A 6,597-nucleotide genomic window follows, 5' to 3' on the forward strand; every position below is an offset into this window, starting at 1 on the left:
TAATTTAATTTAAGTCTAATAAAGAAATAGTTTTTTTTGGTTTAATAATATAACATTTTATAAAGATAATAATTAAGTATTTTGTTAGAACTCAATGATTATTTTAATTATATTTTAGATTTTTTATATTTAAAATGAGATGTTTATCCTATATTTGATTTTGTTTATCTGCAGTTAATTACACGAATTCAGATATGGAGCTTTAATAAGTTGTATGTACGCACAATCTACTTGTAATCTTGAGTTTTAAGTAACATGCATTAATAAACAGTACTTTATGCATAAAAAGTGGTTTTTAAGAGTTTTTGTCAAATGTTTTATCTATACTATATTATAAAGCATTTGACAAAAACTCTTAAAAACCATTTTTTATGCATGAAGTACTGTATATTGATGCATATTACTTAAAATTTAAGATTACAAGTAATTTTGCGTAAGTACAACTTATTAAAACTCAATTTTTGAATTCGTGTAACTAACTGCAGATAAACATAATCAAATACAAGATTAACATCAATTTAAAATATAGAAAATCTAAAATATAATTAAGATAATCATTAAGTTGTAACAGAATGATTAATTATTTTCATAAAAATGATACTATTAAACCAAAAATAAATTATTTTGTTATTGAATCTAAATTAAATTATAATAAAAAAAATTGAATTAAAGAAGTTACACAAAAAAAAAACGAGACTATTAAATAATTAATTTAATACTAATAACGATTATTTTTCAAATTTATATTTCATTCAAAAATAAAAACATTACTGTTTTCTCAAAACCACATAAAATCGTATTATATCGATGGAGACAAAAAATAAAAACTAAACATTAAAATCGATATTTATCACGCTGCATTGTGCAAGTACCTTTCTAGTAATATAGTATAGATATGCAAATTAAGAAAATTAATTGAATTTGTATACTTACGATTTAAGAAGTATGGATATGTTGTATTCAAAAAAATATTTTAATGTACCAAAGTATCAACTTCGACCAACTCATACAGTTTGTGTTGGGTTTGGTTGCACTTTGATTTGGGTCGCATTGAGATTTTTTAAACTGCAAACATTGAATTGGATTATTTAGAAGTCTTCATTTCGATCAACCCAACCCATAAAGATCCCTATGTTACGTGAGGATGCTTCAATCCTAATAATTACATTTCCGTATCTGTCTTTTGTCATCTAACGGATTAAGTAAGGTTAGTGAATTCCATTTTACGTTGCCTTTTAAGCGTAGTATAATCTTTCTTATTTTAGCTCTTTTACGTAATTGGGCATGCTAGGTAGGGTGATTCAGAATCCAACGATTGATGTTGTCTACTGATGTTATATTTAGAAAATAACTGATAAGTTATCTAGCGGTTGATAAACTAGCTGATAAATAAATTATGTTTGACAAGTTAAAGATTTTTATTCTTCCTTGAATTTCAACCTGGAACCTCCTGGTATTTTTGACCTTTGACTACATGTTTCAGATATATTTGCTGCAAGAAAATTCTTTTTTTAAAGAAAACTTTGAGATCTCCATTGAGGCGTATCTTTAGGGTATAATTACAATTGTACTTTTTTAAGCAAAAAAAATTGAATACTTACTTGAATGAGTGATTATTATTTAAAGAATAAAGTTAACTTTTTGTCCTTAATATTTTCATTTTCAAACGAATATTCTTCCTAAACTTTAAAAACTTAGGGGCCGTTTATCAAATGCTTATTCGAGTAAGCGTTTACCAAATCACATTACATTATCGAATGAATATGGCAAATGGCCAAGAATCTTAACTGGTAAGAGCAAGACAATGACCAATAGTCTTATCCGGTAAGTGAGGGCAACGACTCTTACCATGGTAAGTGCTTACCGGGTAAATTGTTGCATACGATGCTGTTTTGATTGACTAAAATCTTACCCAGTAAATAAATGATAGTGTTAATTTTTGCCGATAAATACTTACCGGGTAAGTGTTTGATAAACGACCCCTTAGATTTGGTTTCATGAATTTGTTCATTTTCAATGGTTTTGTTTCCTTTATCTTTTCGTTAAGTTCAACTAAATAAAAGATATTTTAGTCATTTTCATAATTTATACTAATTTAATATATTATATTACTAGAAATTTGTTTCAATTTTATTTTTTTGAAATATTATAATTGGTTAATTTTTTTAAAATGTTTTTTTTGTTTATTTTACATTTTTATCAGTTAGTTTTTATCAAACATTATTTGTTCATTAGTTAGTTTATCAGCTACTAGCTATCTTATCAGATAATATGTCAAACATAGCCTAAATGCATTATAACTTAAAAAAAACTATAATACAAGCTACGTCATATTATTCTCGAGGATCTTCTTTACAAAACTTTTTAAATCATGATATCTCTCTTAACCGATGCATTAATTGTTATGTTATATAATTTTTTTAATCTATTTCTAAAATTTAATATACTGATTAACATATTTTTGTTTAACATTTGCTCGATTTACAATGTAAACCTTTTCGGTAGCGGCCCAAAAATTTTCTTTGAACATCTGCACCTTTAAAACGGACCAATTGGTATGTAAAATTGCGATTTGACTTGGGAGAAAGTCAACGCGGTTTGATTGGAAAAAAGTCATTAGTGTCGATTTGCGAAATAAAATACATTTTCTTTTTCAAATGTAATCGACCTTGATTTTTTTAAAATACTAAAAAATAAGCGGATGTACTTTTCATACACTATTTTTTTTCTTTTACAATAATCGAGTGAGCAGGTGCATGCGATCCCACTCAACTCCTAATAAGTCCGCCCCATAACTTTTTTTAGCATGTTTGTAAAATAATAACTACACATACAAATGTTTCATATTGTGAACAGAATACATATGAAATAAACATATTATGAAATAAATATATTAATCAGTATACTTAAATAAAAAAATGTTATAAAAAACAAAATTTTAAAGTAAAAATCATCACATATCTAATAAATTTTTGAATGACGAAACGCATGTAATCAATACGATTACAACTCAGTTATTTACTTTTTTAGTAATTATTTCATTTGACATATTTTAATTGAGATTTATGAAAGAAATATATATATATATATATATATATATATAGTTAAATGACCACTTTACCCTTTGGGGTGTGGCTTAAGCTATATTGAGCTGTAAATAGGTTAGGTGTACATCATGAAACCATAAGTTGGGTGATAGGGATGTATGGTAGTACATGCATGGAGACAAGAAAAGGGTGAAAATGACATTTGACTTCACATCTGGTTAACTATAAACCATGCATTCGGGATGGTTTTTAAGGCCAACAATATTATTACATAAGAAAAACCCTTAATGAAAAAAATACCAATCAAGGGTCGTTTACTAAACACTTGTTCGGTAAGCGTTTATCGGTAAATTTAACACCATCATTTACTTACCGGATAAGGTAATGTAACTTGATGTTCACCTACCCGAGTAAGCGTTTGATAAACAGCCACTTAGTCTTACAACAATTATAAATTACATATTATTGAAATAAATATATATAAAACGATAACAATCTATAATATAAATGCTTTATAATATAGTTTGGTCAGACTGACTTATTACAATCAGGTCGGCCAAAAGATGATGAACGATCAACGAGAAAGGGGACCAGTTAGGCCCTGATTATGTGTGACAACCTCCATTGCAACGTATTGGCATGTTATGAATGTTATACACCCTGGCTATGCCCCGTGGATTCGGCACCCCTAACATTAGAATGGTCCCCCTTCACCTTTTTGAGGATATAATCGACTTATATGTGCATTCACTTCTTATTCTCCTACGTAGTTGGTCTTTATGTATTTATCATCAAACTTAAAATGATTGTCACAAGTTTCATTTACAGTCTGGATAGCTTGAGATCATGCAGTTTTCGAAAGACGTGTGATACCACATAAATAACACTAAACCTTCACAATGTTTCTGTTGTGAAGATTCGGTGTATGTTTGTACCTTCGCAATGCTTTATTGTGAAGTTTCAGTGTAATTTTGTGGTCTTGCAGGTCTGACAAAAACATGTTGATCTCACGTGAACTCAACTTCAAACAAAGTTTATTTGGTGATTTAGCTTGAATAAGACGATATGAAAACAGAAAAACCGCCCATTGAATCGAGCTGTATATATTAATATTATACTTAAAATCAACGATAGGTATATACAATTTTGCTTCATTCTAATCAAGAGGTGGAGTCCCTTGTTTTTTTTAATGATATACTGGTACTTGTTGGTTTTCTTGTTTTGTATGCCAACTTATTTCTATTTTTTGAACCTACACCATCATACAAAATCGACTCAGTCAGTCATTCCAAGCCTAGTAAACTATCAACCCAGTTTCGAAAAAAATTGTCAAACCAGATTTAAGAGCAGTTTATCCAAACACTTACCTGGTAAACACTTATCCATGAGAGTCAACACTTTCATTTACGTTACCAGTTAAAATTAGAGTCCACTAAAACAACAATGTATGCAACATTTTATTATGTAAATGATAACAGGGTAAGAGTCGTCTTCTTCACTTAACGGGTAAAATTCCCGGTCCTTGTCAACGCTCTTACCGGATAAGATTCTGGAATCTAGTCAATCTGTAAGATAAGTGATTCGATAAACATTTATTGGATAATAATTTGATAAACGATCCTTATTAATTCGGCCAACAATTTTATTTTTAATTTTTATAATTTCTATTTTTAATTTTTATATTCTTATTAAAATGAAATACTCTTAAACAATAAACATAATATATACAAAATTTGTTGTGCCTGAAGCCATTAAACGGGATATACGGTCCGCAAGTGCACCATTTAAATGGGCTTGAGGGCCCAAACTAAGCCCTCCTTCGCTTGCAAATTTTTTGTTTTTTTCAAATAAAACCCAAATTACTTTAAGCTTTCAAACTAAGGGCCCGTTTACCCAAATACTTACCCGGTAAACGCTTAGCAGTAGGAGTCAACACTATAATGTATCTTACCTGATAAAATTGTAATATATTAAAACGGTATCGTATGCAATAATTTACCAGGTAAACGTTTACCCGGGTAAGAGTCCTCATCATCACTTACCGGGTAAAACTCTCTATCCCTATCATCGCTCTTACTGGGTAAGATTTTCAGCCTTTGCCATGTGCATCAGATGAGGAAAGTTACCCGATCCATACTTACCGGGTAAGTATTTAGTAAACGGCCCCTAAGCCCTCCTTCGCTTGCAAATTTTTTGTTTTTTTTTTCCAAATAAGACCCAAATTTCTTTAAGCTATCAAAACCCCAACCAAAGGAACACCCTATCGACAGTTTATCTGAGTTGGGTCAATCTTCATGCCCTTATCTTGTTTAAGCCCTTAAGGTTAAGAAGTCAACTAGTGGTCTAGGAAGACTAAGAAGGCAACTAGCTGGTTAAAATCTATGAGTCAATCTAAAATAATCGTATAATGAATTAGACAAAGAATCGTGTGAGAATGAAAGTTATAGTGAAAAGCGATCTGAACCATTAATCACTTTTAATCCCATACTCACCCATGAAATACGTTTTAGAAGGGAATTGATCCGGTGCACCTCATTAGTGTTGACATTCAATTAAGATTGATTCAAGAATGAACATCTCTTCTTATGCTTCTCACCAGAACTATCATTCTCATCGGAACCTAACCCTAACAAATTATTGGAGATCTATTTATAATTGACTTGACCAGTTCGTTGACTGCTTTTTCCACCTGTTGCAAGACTAGGTCAAGGTTCATCTTTTAAGTCAACTAAAATATATAATCAATGTAAACTAAATTAATGAATTCATGCTTGTTTTTAATAAGACTAATTAAAATATATTTAAATTAGTTGGTGACATTCGTGAACGAACAGTATACGTATATCTTGTTATAACTGTTTGTATGCAAAAAGATGACGAATAAAAAAAAACAAACCAAAAGGAGTTACAATGGTTTGAAAACGCCATTGTTGCACGTTGGTCGACTCTCGATACAGTACAAGTGACTTGCTAAGTTGCATAGTCAAATTTGTGACGACAAAACATAGAGCATGCAATTTGTGAAGTAAGCCACCTGTCACTAGGATGTCTTGTGGTCAGACAACACGAGTTCCAACTTCCATTGAAGTCGACTAAGCCCATCGAGCTTAAAAACGACTTGGGAAATCGTACGGAAATCGCATATACCCTTATGTGGTTTGTGATGTTGTTCAGATTAATATACGTTTACAAAATAAGTTAGCATGAACATTCTAGTAAGTTATGTAGACATTTCGTGTGCATGTCATATGTGTGTAGGCAATAATATCAACCAATTAGATTAAGGATTACCTTACGTGACAAACTAAGTGTGATACGACTTTTAAAATGGGATACATGTTTATATATTTATAAATGATTGCATATTATACGTTTTACATCTTTTAAAATGATTAGCTATATATATATATATATATATATATACTAGAARAGTACTCGYGCAATGCAGCGAGATACATCGTGTTTTTAATATTTCATTTTATTCTTTATCTCAGTCGATGTTATAATATGACTTTATGTGATTTTGAGAAAGCGATGATGTTTTTATTTT

The sequence above is a fragment of the Cynara cardunculus genome, assembly GCF_001531365.2.
Source record: "Cynara cardunculus var. scolymus isolate 2C chromosome LG 17, CcrdV1, whole genome shotgun sequence".
NCBI lineage: Eukaryota > Viridiplantae > Streptophyta > Magnoliopsida > Asterales > Asteraceae > Cynara > Cynara cardunculus.